This window comes from Puma concolor, chromosome D3 (assembly GCF_028749965.1).
Source record: "Puma concolor isolate L17-30 chromosome D3, mPumCon1.1.hap2, whole genome shotgun sequence".
NCBI classification, from domain to species: domain Eukaryota; kingdom Metazoa; phylum Chordata; class Mammalia; order Carnivora; family Felidae; genus Puma; species Puma concolor.
The window spans coordinates 103,006-120,723 of record NC_141678.1 but is presented as its reverse complement, the minus strand read 5'-3'; the positions used below and the strand labels follow the sequence as shown (position 1 = coordinate 120,723).

General features: G+C 41.2%; 1 long non-coding RNA gene across 2 annotated transcripts in view; it reads right to left on the bottom strand.

Annotated features, from left to right (window-relative positions):
• Positions 1–17,718, bottom strand: part of LOC147575205 (uncharacterized) — an 85,256-nt gene that overhangs the window by 21,953 nt on the left and 45,585 nt on the right. For both annotated transcript variants that reach the window (XR_015242135.1, XR_015242134.1), the window contains exon 2: positions 8,675–8,831. This is a non-coding gene — a long non-coding RNA (uncharacterized LOC147575205). The remainder of the gene's footprint in view (positions 1–8,674; positions 8,832–17,718) is intronic.

The window sequence follows — 17,718 nt, the reverse complement described above, 5'->3', positions numbered from 1 at the left end:
AAAGGTTAGCAGGCTTGGCTGGGATACAGCCCTGAGGGCAATGGTCTAATCCTTGAGAGAAGGCAGCAAACTACTTACAGGCAGATGGTATGGAAACAGTGACCTGTACATCACCTGGTGCAAACAGTGGGGCAATTATACACTCATCATGGAGAGCATCCCTGAGAGGCAGTGTTCACAACAAGGGGACAAAGGAGGTAGGACAGAGGAGCTGTGTGGGAACATTTTCCTCCTCTTCCCCACAGCATAAACACAGAGCCATCTGATGGAAACAATGTCATCCCCACACTGGCTGCCTAAGATGCTTACACCAACCCCACATTCCTGTGCTCTGGTGAGACTGGCCTTCTAGGTCAATCAGGCTTGCCTAAGTCCCAATGGAGGTGTCCCCTTCCCCAGAAGACCAGCGGAAGCTCATGACCACACCACCTCTCTTGACCAGACAGTTCTGCAGAGCTTCACTTCGAGTGGCAGTCATTTCAAGTCTCATTTAAGAAGCATATCGGAGCTGACCTAGATAAAACTCAGGACATTCTTGCCAAAGACCATACACTGTCCATACAACTGGCCTGAAGGAAAGTGCAGCCAGAACACAAAACAGTGTACGCAACACACACCACAGACACTCCCTGATGTGTCAGGCCCTGGACACTAGATGACCTCCATTTCATAAAGCCATTCATATCACAGGCAGCTAACATAATGAGCTTTTGTAACACAGAGAAGGCAAATACTCAGCCCAAATGCCAAGACAAGAGGAATGCATCCCAAATGAAAGAACAAGATAAGGTCATGGCCAGAGACATGGAAGGAACACTTCCAAACTCATTCTATGAGGCCAGCTTGGCCTTGAGTCCAAACTGGACAAAGATCCCACCAAAACGGAAACTACAGACCAATTTCCCTGATGAACCTGGATGCAAAAATTCTCAACAAAAAGTAGTGAACCGGATCCAACAATACATACAAATAATTATTCACCACAATGAATTGGATTTATTCCTGGAATGCACCACCAATTCAATATCTGCAAATCAACTGATGTGATACATCACATTGAGAAAAGAAAGGATAACAACCATATGATCCTCTCAATAGATGCAGAAAGAGCATTTGACACAATGCACCATCCTTTCTTGATGAAAAAAAAAGCACGCATGAAAGGAAGGATAGAAAGATCTTGTCTGAATATCAGTATGTCCAGATACGAAAGTCCCACAACTAATATCATCTTCAATGAGGAAAAACTGAGAGCTTTCCCCCTAAGGTCAGGAACACGACTGGGATGTCCACTCTCACCACTGTTATTCCACAAACTGTTGGAAGTCCTAACCTCAACAAGCAGACAACAAAAGGAAATACAAGGCGTCCAAATTGGCAAGGAAGGTCAAACTTTCCCTGTTTTCAGACATGATACTTTCCAAGGAAATCCAAAAGACTCCATGGAAAAACTGTTAGGACTGATACTGGAATTCAGGAAAGTCTCAGGATATAAAATCAATATACAGAAGTTGACTGCATTTCTATACACCAATAATGAGTCAGCAGAGAGAAATCAAGGATTGATGTACTTCACAACTGCACTGAAAACCATCAAATACCCAGGGGTAAACATAACCAAACAGGAAAAAGATCAGTACACTTAAAACAATAGAGGGGCGCCTGGGTGGCTCAGTCGGTTAAGTGCCGACTTCGGTTCAAGACATGATCCCGTATTTGTGGGTCTGAGTCCCGTGATGGGCACTGTGCTGACAGCTCAGAGCCTGGAGCATGCTTCAGAGTCTGTGTCTCCCTCTCTTTCTCTTTCTGCCCCTCCCCTGCTCATGTGCTCTCTCTTTCTCTCTCTCTCTCTCTCAAAAATAAACAAAGATAAAAAAATAAAGGAACAAACCACACAACATCTATGAAAGAAATGGAAGAAACACAAAGAAACGGAAAAATATTCCATGCTCATGGGTGAGAAGAACAAATATTATTAAAATGTCAATACTACCCAAAGCAATCGACACATTCAATGCAATCCCTATCAAAATAACACCAGCATTCCTCACAGAACTAGAACAAACAGCCCTAAAATTTGTAGGGAGCCAGAAAAGACCCCAAATCGCCAAAGTCATGTTGAAAAAGAAAACAAAGCTGGAGACATTAAAATCTGGAGTTTATGGTGTATCAGAAAACCGCAATCATCAAGACAGTATGGTACAGGCACAAAAACGGACACAGACATCAATGGAATGGAATGGGGAACCCATAAATGGACCCTCAAACATATGGCCGAGTAATCTTTGATAACACTGGAAAGAATATCCAATGGAAAAACAAAAGTCTCTTCAGTAAATGGTACTGGGAAAACTAAACAGTGAGAAGATTGGACCTGGACTATGTTCTTAAACCACACACACACACACACACACACACACACACACACACACACACACACACACCTCAAAATGCATGAAAGATATAAATGTAAGAAAGGGACCATCAAAATCCTAGAGGAGAAAACAGGCAATCTACCTCCTTGATCCTGGCCACAACAACTTCTTGCTTGTCATGTCTCCAAAGCAAGGGCAATAAAAACCAAAATGAACTATTAGGACCTCAAGATAAAAAGCTTCTGAACAGCAGAGGACACAATCAGCAAAACTGAAAGGCCACTGAATGAAATGGGAGAAGATATTTGCAGGTGACATATCAGATGAAGGGTTCGTATCCAAAATCTATAAAAAATTATCACACTCAACACCCAAAAACCAAATAATCCGGTGAAGAAATGGGCAAAAGATGTGAACAGACACTTTAAGAAAGATGACATCCAGATTGGTCACACATGAAAAGATGCTCAATCTCACTTGTCATCACTGAAATACAAATTGAAACCACAATGAGATATCCCCTCACACCTATCAGAATGGCTAAAATTAACATCTCCGAAAAAGACAGATGTTGGCAAGGATGCAGAGAAAGGGAACGCTTTTGAAATGCTGATGGGAATGGAAAGTGATGTAGACACTCTGGAAATAGTATGGAGATTTGTCAGAAAAACTTAAAATAGAACTACACTAGGCCCCAGCAATTGCACTACTACGTATTTATCCAAAGGATACACTAACGCTGAGTCCAAGTGGAACATGCACTGCAATGTTTATAGCAACATTATCAACAATAACTAAATTATGCAAAGAGCCCAAATGACCATTGACAGATGAATGGATAAAGAAGATGTGGTATATTCATACAATGGAATATTACTCGGCGGTCAAAAAGAATGAAATCTTGCTATTTGAAACAACATGGATGGAACCGGACTTGATTATGCTAAGCAAAATATGTTAGAGAAAGACACACATCATATGATTTCTCTCATCTGTGGAATTTAATACAACTGATGAACGTAGTGAAAGGAAAGCAAAAATAAGATACAAACAGAGAGGGAGTCAAACGATAAGAGACTGTGAAATACAGAGAAGAAACTCAGGGTTCCAGGGGGGTTACTGAATAGGGGTATGGGCTAAATGGGTGATGGGCATTACGGGCGCACTTGGGATGAGTATTGGGTATATTTTGTACTTGATGGATCACTAAATTCTACTGCTGAAACTGTATTCCACTCTAAAGTAACTAACGTGGGCTTATATTAAAAAAAAGAAATATTAAAAAGAAGTAAAGAAATGTACTACCAGTCAAAAGAAAAGAATATTGAAATCGGGCTCTTTGAGTGGAAATCTAGGACTAAAAGTGTGACAGACAAGAAAGGATCAGAGAAAACATCAAGAAACAATGGCAAAACAACTAGTAGAATGGCACTAAATATATACCTATTAATAATCACTCTAAATGTACATGGACTAAATGCTCCAATCATAAGACATTGGATAGGGAGTCAGAATGGACAAAACAAACAAACAAACAAACAAACAAACAAAAACAACACCTATTTAGATGCTGCCTACAAAGCTTTATTTGGACTTAAGTCACTTTCAGATTTAAAGTGAGGGAATGAAGAAACATTTATTATGCCAATAATGTCAAAGAAAGCCAGTAGCAATGCTTGTATCAGGCAAAATAACCTTTAAAACCGAGACTCTATTTTGGTACACTTTGGGTAAATACCTAATAGTGACATTTCATGAACCCAGTATTTATAGCAGCATTATCAACTGTAGCCAAATTATAGAGAAAGCCCAAGTATCCATCAACTAATGAAGGTATAAAGAAGTTGTGGTGTGTGTGTGTGTGTGTGTGTGTGTGTGTGTGTATGTATACGCATATATACATATGTACATATGTGTACGTTCATATATACAAACATATGTATATACAAAGAAATATAACTCAACTTCAAGAAGAATGAAATCTTGCCATTTGCAATGATGTGGATGGAGCTAGCATGTATTATGCTAAGTGAAATATGTCAATCAGAGAAAGACAAATATATGATTTCACTCATATGGAATTGAAGAAACAAAACAGATGAAAACATGGGAAGGGGGCAGGAAACGAGAAGAGTGGTAACAAACCACAGACTCTCTTAATGTTAGAGAAAAAAAAAACGAAGGTTGATGAAGGGAAATGGGTCAGCGCTGGGCTAGATGTGGGATGAGTATTAAGGAGAGCACTTGTTGTGATGAGCACTGGGTATTGTATGTAAGGGATGAATCACCAAATTCTGCTCCCAAATCCGAGAATGCACTGTATGCCAACTATGACTTAAATTTAAATAAATAAATAAATAAATAAATAAATAAATAAATAAAGCTATAACAAGAGATGAAGACAGACGCTATCTCATACTAAAGGGGACAATGAAACAAGAAGATCCAATGATTGTAAATTTTGATGCACCCAACATGCGATCACCAAGTATATAAAATATTTAACAACAACCATAAAGGAACTCATTTTTTATAATATAACGATAGTAGAGGACTTTAACACATCACTCACATCAATGGACAGAAGCTGTAAACAGAAAATCAACAAGGAAACAATGGCTTTGAATGACACACTGGACCAGATGGGTTTAATAGATATATTTAGAACACTCCATACTAAAATGGCAGAGTACATATTCTTTTCAAGCGCACATGGGACATTCTCCAGAATTGATCATATTCTAGGTCACATATTAGAAGAAGAACAGCAGAAGAAAGGAAGTAATAGAGATTCAGACAGAAATAAGGGATATTTAAACCAAAAAGACACTAGACAAAATCAATGAAACCAGGGGCTTGTTCTTTGAAAACACTAATCAACATGAAAACTTCTAGGCAGACTTTTCAGTAAGAAGAGAGAAAGGACTCCAATAAATAAAATCACAAATAAGAAAGGAGAAATAACAGTCCACACCACAAAAATACAGTTAGAAGTTAATGTTATGAACAACTATATGCAACAAATTGGACACTGAGAAAAATGGACAAATTCCTAGAAACACACAAACTACCAAAACTGAAACAGGAAGATACATAAAATCTGAAAACAGAAAGAAATCAAATCAGTAATAAAAAAAATCTCCCCCCAACACAAGAGTTCTGGGCCAGATGGTTTAACTGAATGAATTCTACCATCCATTTAAGAAAGAGGTAATATGTATTCTCCTCAAATTATTACAAAAAATAAAAAAGAAGGAAAACTTATAAATCCATCTAATGAGGCCATCATTACCCTGATACCAAAACGAGATGAAGCTTCCACTAAAACCGAGAACTGGCGGGGCGCCTGTGTGCCTCGGGGTGTTTACTGTCCAACTCTTAATTTCGGACTAGGACATTATCTTGCTGTGCGTGGGTTCGAGTCCCATGTTGGACCCTGCCATGACAGTGTGGGACATGGCCAGGATTCTCTCTCTCCCTGTCTCTCTGCCCCTCCCTCACTTTTATGTACTCTATCTAAGGAAAGAAATAAGCATTTAAAAAGATGTTTAAAAAATTTTTAAATAACACTGCAGCCCAATCACCTGATGGCTATGTATGACGAAATTCTTATTAAAATACCTTCAAATTAAAGTCAACAATACATTAATAGAATCATTTGCCATAATCAAGTGGGATATATTCCTAGGCTGCAAGGGTGGTTCCACATTCACAGATCAATCAACATGATGCACCACAGTAATAGGAGAAAGGATAAGAAGAATACGATGCTTTCAACAGATGCGGGAAAACTATTTGACAAAATGTCACATCCATTCATGATAAAACCCCTCAGCAAAGTACATTGAGAGTCAACCTACCTGCACATAATAAAGGTCATCTAGGAAAAACCCACAGCTCATCTCATCCTCAATGGGGAAAATTGAAAATTTTTCCTCCAAGGTCAGGGACAAAACAGGGATGACACGTCTCACACTGTTTTTCCACATAGTACGGGAAACCCTAACCACAGCACTCAGACAACAAAAAGAAATAAGAGGCATCCAAATCGACAAGGAAGAAGTAGCGCTTTCACTGTTTGGAACTGACATGATGTGTTCTATAAAAAACATGAAAGATTCCCTTAAAAATTGCTAGAATTGATATATGAATTCCACAAGTCACAATATACAGAAATCAAGCTACATAGATGTATTGCATTTCTAACACAAATCATGAATTAACACAGAGAGAAAGTAAGGGATCCATCCCATTGACAGGCTCACAAATACCACAAGAAACCAGGAATAAACCTAACCAAAGAATTGAAAGACCTGTACTCTAAAGTCTATGAAACACTGATGAAAGAAATGGAAGAGGACACAAAGAAATGGACATACATTTCATGTTCATGGATGGGAAGCACAAAATACTGTTAAAATGTCTACACTTCTCAAAACAATCTACACATATAATGAAATCCCTATCACACTAACAAAAACATTTGTGACAGAACAAGAACAAATCATCTCAAAATTTGTATGGAATAACAAAAGTCCCCAAACAGCCAAAACAAACTTGAAGAAGAAAAGCAAAGCTGGAGACATCACAATTCCAGACTTCAGGTAATATTACAAAGCTGTACTGATCAGAACAGTATGGTACTGACAAAACAACAACAAAAAACCACAGAGGCATAGATCAATAGGAACGCAGAAATGAACTCACACCTATATGGTCAATTAATTCTCAACAAAGCAGGAAAGAACATCCACTGGAAAAAAAGATAGTCTTGGGACACAGGGGTGGCTCAGTCAACAAAGTGTGTGATTTTTAATTCAGCATAGGTTATGATCTCAGGGCAGTGCAGAGCATGGGTAGGATTCTCTGTCTCCATTTCTCTCTGCCCCTCTTCTGCATGCTCTCTCTCAAAAATAAGTAAATAAACTTTAAAAAAGGCTCCTCAACATATGGTTTTGGAAAAACTGGACAGCATCCTGCAAAACAAAACAAAAACAACAATGGACCACTTTCTTACAACGTACACAAAAATAAATCCAACATGGACAAAGACCTATATGTGAAACTGGAAACCATAAAAATCCCAGAGGATAACACGGGTAGTATCTTATTTGACATTGCCTGTGCAAATGTCTTTGTAGATATATCTCTAGAGGTAAGGGAAACGCAAGCAAAAATAATGAGACTTCATAAAAATTAAAACCTTCCGTCACCTAGGAAATAATCAACAAAACTAAAACACCTACAGAATGATATTTGCAAACGACATCAGATAAAGGGTTAGTGCCCAAAATATATACAGTTATACAGCACCCAAACAATGAGAAATCTGATTAAAAATGGGCAGAAGACACGAATGGACATTTCCCGAAGGAAGACATATACCTGGCCAAGAGACACATGAAAAAATACTCAACAATACTGATCTTCAGGGAAATACAATTCAAAAGTACAATGAGATAACACAACACATCTGTCACAATGACTAAAATCAATGAAGGATGAAACAGCAGGTGTTGCCAAGGAAGTGGGGAAAGAATAATCCTCTTGTACTGTGGGTAAGAACGCAAACTGGTGCAGCCAGTCTGGAAAACATTATGGAGATTTCTAAAAAAAAAAACAACAAAACTGGAAATGCAAGTACCTTACGATCCAGCAATTTCACTACAAGGTATTTCCACAAAGAATACAAAATCTTCAAAGGGATACATGCACCACGATGTTTACAGCAGCATTTTCTACAACAGCCAAGTTACAGAAACTATCCAAGCATCCATCAACTGATGAATAAATTGAGATGTGGTCTATGGAATGTAATATTATTAGGCCGTAAAAACATGAAATCTTGTCATTTGCCATGAGCTTGATGGAACGAGAGAATGTTATCCTGGGTGAAATAAGCCTTTCAGACAAAGACAAATACCCAATGATTTCACTAACACATGGAAATAAAACAAAACAAAGCGGGGGGGGGGGGGGGCAGTGACAAACAGACTCTGGGAAACAAACTGAGGGCTTCCAGAGCAAGGTGGGGAATGGGTGAAACAGCTGCTGGAGATTAAGAAGTGCACCTGGGATGAGCACCGGATGACGTGTGGAAGGGTTGCTCTATATTTTACACCTGAAACTAATATTACACTCTATCTTCACTCACTGCAATTTAAATTAAAGATAACGTACGTTAATGACAGGTACCTACCAGGTTTTCTGTAGTTTGCAATCACTTAATTAGGTTGGAAAAATAACCATGAAACTTTTTAAAAAGCATGTATGATGTGGGGGACAGTTTGTGCCCTTACCTCGGTCACTGGTTCTAGCAGGACTCGGAAAGTGGGTCCCAGCTCATTCTTCTAGGAGTTCCCAAGACGAGCATTTCATGTATTCATGTCCTAACGGAATGCAGCTCCTGTTCTTCTGAATTTCTGTCAGGGTTTCTTCCCGGAAACAAGCCTGAATCTGGAACAAACCATCGACTGCATCTTGAGGTGATGTCGTGGGACTCCGCAATCCACAAGACCTTTAGTAAAATATGTCTTGTTCAAATACTGTCCAGGAAGGGGAGGAATGAAACACAGGAACAGCCCAGAAAATGCAAGGGCCTGTGCATCTCAGCAACCAGCTTGCCCAGGGAAGCCACCCAGCGCCCATTCCTCAGCACTCAGTACAATAAGACAAATTCTCTCTGGCGACTCAGGAGATGCCAAGTTGCTACAAAGCTCCCAAGATCTCCCCTGGGGCGGGCGGCACAACCTGCTGGAAATGCAGCTCTGCTCTCTGTACTCAGGCAGCGGCAGAGGCCCTGAGTACTCTGGGAGCAATCAAAGCCCTTCCTGCTCTCAGGTGCCCTGGGTCAGAAAAGCCGATGGTGCGCCTTCTGCTGGCCATCACTGCCTGGGCAGAGGAACCAGCCTCTCCGGGTCTGTGGTGCTCGAGCTCTCTCTGTTGGCCATCATGGGAATTTTTGCAATGTGCAAGGCCCTGGTCACTCAGCTGAGACACTGAAGGTGCCTGGGCAACTAAACCTGTTCTCCACATTGGGAAAGGTTTTAATGACAGGGCCTGGGACACAAAGAAATCTTTTCCTTCTTTCTTGTGAGTGAAGAAAGAAACCGAATTTATTAACGTAATGACATCACTTGTAATGGTTTAAGCAATGTTCACAGAAAAATAACCGCCAATTTACACTTGCTGAGCAAGTGGTAATTGTGTTTACCACCAACATACTTAGGTTAGATAAAGAATGAACACCTTTGAGAGAGATACCGGCGACAGCTATGGAATGAATGAGTCCTAGGGATACAAGGGACAGCCAATGTAATGGAGTCAATCGTATAATAATACTGTTGCATGCTTTCACAGGATAGCTACACTTGTGCTTAAGTACAATATAATTCATAGACATATGGAATGACTACAATGTATGCCTAAAACTCATACAACAAATGTGTGAACAATATTTCAATTAAAAATAGACATCCTTTACACTATCTTTAATTTCTCCCTCTTTGCCAATAAACTATCCTTCCTGGGGCGCTTGGGTGGCTTAGTCGGTTAAGCGTCCGACTTTGACGCAAGTCGTGATCTTGCAGTCCATGAGTTTGAGCCCCGCGTCAGGGTCTGTCTTGAGAGCTCAGAGTCTCGAGCCTGCCTCAGATTCGGTATCTCCCACTCTCTCCCCCCTCCCCAGCTCAGGCTCTCTCAAAAAAAGAGAAAAGAAACATTAAAAATGAAAAATAATTCCTAATTTGGGATCTGTGAAATTCCATTTATACCAGATTCTCTAACATCACCATCTTGATGTGGGGAGCTTACCTGAAAAGTCACTAATAATATCTTTGATGACACATATGTGACAAGGTCAGAATGAAACTTACAGGGAGCTATGAATCAGTTGTGAATTTACAGTATGTATCCTTGGCTAATATTTCCAATGAAATGTGCTTTAGGGACACAGATGGATGAAATAATGTCCAGCAGTCATATAGGTAAATATCCTATAGGACCATTATGCCTTCAATTACTAATTGCCATCTCTTCAGAATTAAAAGAAAGCTGGGACAAGAAAATGTCTTTGAATTTGATGTAAGAGAAGACTAGAGTGTTTTATAGTGTTCACCTACCTTCTGGAATCCTCAGATTAGTTGTGGACAGGAGGATAGCAACCCACGATTGGGATGCACACCACTAGTCCCAGAGGGAGGATATGGACCTTATTGTCAATTTTTTAAAATCAGTATCAGCAGTCCACCTCTGCCAGGTACAGACTTCAGGACCTGGGGGCAACCCGATGCCTGATGCCTGGGTTCAGAACTTGAGGAAGTCCAGCTAGTGGGGGAGGGGGGAAATCCAACAGGGCCTGGGGCAGTGAGAGAGGTGGCCGCAGGACACCTCCCCACAGGGCAGACTTGGAGTATACCTGCCAAAGAGCAGCACAATCTCCCTCAAGACATCCCTCTCCATGACAGATCATGAGGCTGAGCCTCACAATTCCAGAAGAAATGAGGGATACCCATCTGTTCAATTCCAATGGCTTCTGCAGAGCTTGGAACCAGGGATGTTGGAGTCTTGGGGTCATGGAACTCTGGTACCCATGATACAAGCCCTTTCTTCCCCAGCACTCAGAGCCACCTCATACATCCCCTCTCCTCTGATGCATCTAACGCCATCCACATACCTCGAGCAGGTGTCTACCTTCCTCTTTGTTCTTCCTCTTTGTCACTGTTTCTCTATAACCACATCTCTCTATGTTTCTTCCTTTCAGTCTTTAGGGAGTGGTGTAACATACGGTGCTAACCTTTATTCTTATACATGTGAATATCCAATTTTCCCAGCACCAGTTATTCAAGAGACTATCACTGCGTCATTTCCAAAGCACGACTGCAGCTGCACGAGAGGATTCCTGAGGCATATCCGAAGTGTCTCCCATACATTTGTCTGGAATTGGAACCCAAAGACTTATCCTGACTGACACCCTCCCTGGGGGCACCACTCAGCCCCTCAGGGAGACAACGGCACTCTTGTGGAATCAGTGCTTGGAGCCTCCTGGGACCTAACACTAACCGAAACCGTAACCCAAACCATATCCCTCAATCTACACTTAACCCTATCTCTAACCCTAACCCTGTACTTCACCTGAAACTTCGCATGGGCCCTCAATCAGCCCTCTAGGAAGATCATGAAACTGGAGTCGCTTCAGCCCTGGTGACTTCCCAGGACCGAACCCTAACCCTAGCTAAGGCTCTCTCCCCATGTGGAATAAATTTCAAATCTGACAACAGCACACACATGAGATCGACAATCAGTGCAAAAATACTCGGCATGGAACATGGAAATTCACCATGTCATTTGCAAAGCGCGACTGCAGCTGCATGAGAGGATTCCTGAGGCCTACGTGTAGGGTGGCCAAAACATTTTTCTAGCCTTGGAACCCAAAGCCTAATGCTGACCGGCACCCTACTTTGTGTAGTGAGCTCAACCCTTCAGGGAGACAACTGGTCTACTGTGGGTTCAGTGCCTGGAGTCTCCTGGGACCTATCCCAAACCCTATCCATGACCCAAACCATAACCCTCACCCTACACCTAACCCTATCTAGCACACTAACTCTATAGCGGACTCACAGCCACACATTTTCCCTCACTTCACCTTCCATGGAATTAAAAACACTGGTGTCGCTTCAGCCCTGGCAACTTCCCTGGACCCAATCCTAAACCCAGCTAAGCCTCTCTTCCCATGGGGTGCCAATTCCAAAGTCTGACAATACCACGCAGATGGGTTCAAGAATCGGTGCAGAAATACTCGGTATGGAGCGTGTAACATCACCATGTTGTTTCCAAAGCGTGACTGCATCTGCACAAGAGGATTCCTGAGGCCTACCCGAAGGATGGCCCATACATTCATCTGGCCTTGAAACCCAAAGACTAATCCTGACCAGCACCCTCCCTTGTGTCCCCCACTCAGCCCTTTGGGGAGACAAAGGCTCTGCTGTGGTGTCAGTGCCTGGAGCCTCCTGGGACCTGACACTAACCCTAAACATAACCCTAATCGTAACACTCACCCTACACTTAACCCATTCTCTAACACTAACCATACACTTGACGCGCACCCTCCCATGTGCCCTCATTTCAGCCCTTGAGGGAGATCACAAAACTGGAGTCGCTTGAGCCGGGTCTATTTCCCTGGACCAAATCCTAACCCTAGCTAAGAATCTCTCACCATGGGGACCCAATTCAAAAGTCTGACAACAGCCCACTCAAGGGTTCAAGAATCGGTGCAGAAATACTCGGCATGGAACGTGGAACATCAGTATGTCATTTTCTAAGGGTGACTGCAGCTGCAAGAGAGGTTTACCGAGGCCTACCCGAAGGGTGGCCCATATATATGTGTGGCCTAGAATCCAAAGGCTAATCATGACCGGTACCCTCCCTTGTGTCTTCCACTCAGCCCCTCGGGGAAACATCTGTACTACCTTGGGTTCAGTGTCTGGAGGCTCCTGAGACCTAAACCTAACAGAAACTCTAACCAGAACCCTCAGGCGAACCCAAACCCTATCTCGAACTCTAACCCTATACTCGAAGCGCACCGTCACATGGGCCCTCACTTCAGCCCTCCAGGAAGGTCACGAGACTGGTCTCGTCAACACTGGTGATGTCCCTGGATTGAACCCTAACCCTAGCTAAGGCTCTCTCCCCATGGGTACCCAATACCAAAGTATGACAACCCCACGTGCCTAGGGGCCTGAAGCGGTGCAAGATCACCCGGCATAGAACCTGGAACATCACTATCTTGTTTCCAAGCCCCACTGTAGCTGCCCCTGAGAATTCCTGAGGCCTACCCGACCAGTGGCCCATACAGTTGTCTGGATACTGAAACCAAAAATTAATCCTGACAAGCACGATCCACTGTGCCCTCACTCAGCCCGTCAGGGAGACAACTGCATTGCTGTGCGGTCAGCGCTTGGATCCCCCTGGGAACTAACCCTAACCCTAACACTAGCCAGAAATCTCAACAGATCCCTAACCCTATCTCAATTCAAACCTGCTCATGACCTGCACCTTAGCAAGGACCCTTACTTCAACCCTCCATGGAGATCACGACACTGGATTCGCGTTGGCACTGGTGATGTCACTCAATCGAAACCTAAATTTAGCTAAGGTCTCTCCCCATGGGGACACAATACCAAAGTCTGAAAACGCCACGTGTCTGGGTGCATGAAGCGATACAGAATCACTCGGCAAAAAAACTGGAACATCACCATGTCCTTTCAAAGGCCTGGCTGCAGCTGCCCAAGAGGATTCCTGAGGCCTCCCTGAAGGGTGACCCATACATTTGTCTGGCCTTGGAACTTAAAGACTAATTCTGACCGGCATCCTCCCTTGTGTACTCTACTCAGCCCTTCGGGGAGACAGTTGCTCTGATGTGGGGTCAGTGCCTGGAGTCTCCTGGGACACACCCTAACCCTAACCGTAATCCTAACCCTAGCCCTCAACCTGCTCCTAACCCTATCTATCACACTAACTCTTACAGCAGGCCCACAGCTGTGCATGTGCCGTCACCTCAGTCCTCCATGGAATTCATGATACTGGTGTCGCCTTAGCCCTGTCGATGTCCCTGGTCCGAACCCTAGCCGTAGCTATGGCTCTCTCCCCATGGGACCCAACTCCAAAGTCTGACTACAACACGCACACAGGTTCGAAAATACGTGCAGAAACACTTGGCATGGAACCTGAGGGGCTCCCTGAGGGGAGAAAAGATAAAAAAAAAAAAAGAATAAAAAAACATCAAAAGTACCAAAGACTGGATAGCACAAACAAATACCACCACAAAATCCAACGCTACAAGACACATAATGGCAATAATCTCATATCTGTGAGTACTCACTCTAAACGTCAATGGCATAGATGCTCCAATCAAAAGACACAAGGTAACAGGGTGGGGAAAAAAACAAGATCCATCTATATGCTGTTTACAAGAGACCCATATTAGACCTAAACTCACCTTCAGATTGAAAGTAAGGGGCTGCAGAACCATCTATCATGTTAATGATAGCCAAAGAAAGACAGAGTAGCCTTACTCATATCAGACAATCTAGACTTCAAAATAAAGACTGTAACAAGAGATGAATAAGTGTGTTGTATCTTAATTGAGGGGGTCTACCCACCAAGAAGACTTAACAATTGTAAACACTTATGCTCCCAATGTGAAAGCACCCAAAGATATGAATCAATTAATCACAAATATAAAGAAGCTCATTGATAATAAAACCATAATAGTATGGGACTTCAACACCCCATTATGACAACAGAAAGATCATTTAAACAGAAAATCAACAAACAATGGATTTGAGTGAGACACTGGACCAGATGGACTTAACAGTTATATTCAGAACATTTCATCATAAAGCAGCAGAATGTACATTCTTCTCCAGGACACATGGAACGTCTGCAGAATAGATATCATACTGGAAAACAAATCAGCCCTCAACAAGTACAAAAAGTTCGAGATCATACCGTGCATATTATCAGACCACAATGCTATAAAACTCAAAAACAACCACAAGAAAAAATTTGGAAAGATAACAAACACTTGGAGACTAAAGAACATACTACTAAAGAATGAATGGTGCAATACAAGCTGGTGCAGCCACTCTGTAAACAGTATGGAGTTCCCTCAAAAAACTAAAAACAGAACTACCCTACGACCCAACAATTGCACTGCTAGGCATTTATTGAAGGGATACAGGTGTGCTGTTTTGAAGGGACACATGCACCACACCCATGATTATAGCAGCACTATCAACAATAGCCAAAGTATGGAAAGAGCCCAAATGTCCACCAATGGAAGAATGGATAAAGAAGTGATATAAATATATATAGATATAGATAGATATAGAGATATATAGATATATAGATATGTATAAGTGATATATATATCACTTATATATATAAGATATGCGATATATATATATATATATATCTCAAAAAGACTGAAATCTTGCCATTTGCAACTACGTGGTTAGAACTGTAAGGTATTATGTTAAGTGAAATTAGAGAAAGACAAAAATCATATGACTTCACTCACATGAGGACTTTAAGAGACAAAACATATGAACATAAGGGAAGGGAAACAAAAATAAAATAAAAACAGTGAGGGGGACAAAACAGAATGGACTCATAACTATGTAGGACAGACAGAGTGTTACTGGATGGGATGTGGGAGGGGGTTGGGCTAAATGGGTAAGGGGCATTAAGGAATATTCTCATGAAATCATTGTTGCACTATATGCTAACTAATTTGGATGTAAATTTTAAAACATAAAAAATAAAATAAAAAAAAAAGGAATGAATGGGTGAACCAAGAAGTTAAAGAGAAAATTAAAAAATACATGGAAGCCAACGAAGCGGATAACACCACACCCCTAAGCCTCTGGAATTCAGAAAAGGTTGTCATAAGAGGAAGTTTATAGCAATCCAGGCCTTCCAAAAGAGGTAAAAAGTCTCAGATACACAGCCCAACTTTATACCTTAAAGAGCTGGAAAGAGAACAACAAATAAAACCAAAACCAGCAGAAGACAAGAAATGATAAAGATTACAGCAAAAATCAATGCTATCGAAACTGAAGACAAAAACAATAACACACACAGAAAAAAAAACAACAACAACAAATAACCACCCTCCACCCACACACAAAAGAGTAGAACAGATCAATGAAACCAGAAGCTTGTTCTTTGAAATAATTAATAACATTGATAAACCACTAGCCAGTTGGATCAAAAAAGGAACCAAAGAAATAAAATCACGAATGAAAGAGGAGAGGTCACAACCAACACAGCAGAAATACAAATAATAAGAGAATATTATCAGCAAATATATGCCAATAAAATGGACAATCTGGAAGAAACAGACAAATTCCTAGAAATATATAAACTAACAAAACTGAAACAGGAAGAAATAGAAAATTTGAACAGACCCATAACCAGTAAAGACATTGAATTAGTAATCAAAAATTTCCCAAGAAAAAGAGCTTAGGGCCAGATGGCTTTCCAGGGGAATTCTACCAAACATTTAAGGAAGAGTTAACACCGATGCTCTTGAAGCTGTCCCAAAAAAAGAAATGGAAGGAAAACTTCCAAACGTTTTCTCTGAATCCAGCATTACCTTGATTCCAAAACCAGAAAAAGACCCACTAAAAAGGAGATGTATACACAAATTTTCATGATGAACATGGATACAAAAATCTTCCACAAGATATGAACCAACCCGATCCAACAATACATTTAAACGTTACTCACCACGACCAAGTGGGATTAATACCTGGAATGCAAATCGGGTTCAATATCCACAAAACAATCAATGTGACTTATCACATCGATAAAAGAAAGGACAAGAACAACATGATCCTCTCAATAGATGCAGAGAAAGCATTTGACAAAATACAGCATCCTTTCTTGATAAAATCCCTCAAGAACGTAGGGATAGAAGGATCATACCTCGAGATCACAAAAGGCATATATGAAAGACCTGAAGCTAATATCATCCTCAAAGGGACAAAACTGAGAGCTTTCCTCCTAAGGTCAGGCACAAGACAAGCATGTCCACTCTCGCCACTGGCATTCAACATACTATTGGAAGTCTTAGCCTCAGCAATCAAATAACACAAAGAAATAAAAGGCATCCAAATCGTCCAGGAGGAGCTCAACCTTTCACTCTTCATAGATGGCATGAAACTCTATGTGGAAAACCCACAATAGTCAACAAAAAACTGCTAGAAATAATACAGGAATTTAGCAAACTGGCAGGATATAAAATCAATGCACAGAAATCAGTTACATTCCTACGCACCAACAATGAAGCCAGAGAAATGGGATCAGGGGATCGATCCCATTTAAAATTGCACCAAAACCCATAAAATACCTAGGAATAAATCTAACCAAATAGTTGAAAAATCTATACACTGAAAACTATAGAAAGCTTATGAAAGCAACTGCAGATGGCAAACACACAGAAAAGACAAACACTGCATGCTCCTGGATAGGAGAACAAATAGTGTTAAAATGTCAATAGTACCCAGAACAATCTACATAGTCAACACAATACCTATCAAAATAACACCATCATTCTTCACAGAGCTACAACAAAGAATCCTACAATATGTATGGAACCAGAAAAGACCCTGAATAGCCAAAGCTATCTTGAAAAAGAAAACCAAAGAAGGAGGCATCACAATCCTGGACTTCAAGCTGTATTACAAAGCAGTAATCACCAAGACAGTATGCTCTTGGCACAAGAACAGACACTCAGATGAGTGGAAGAGAATAGGAACACAGAAATGGACCCAGAAACGTA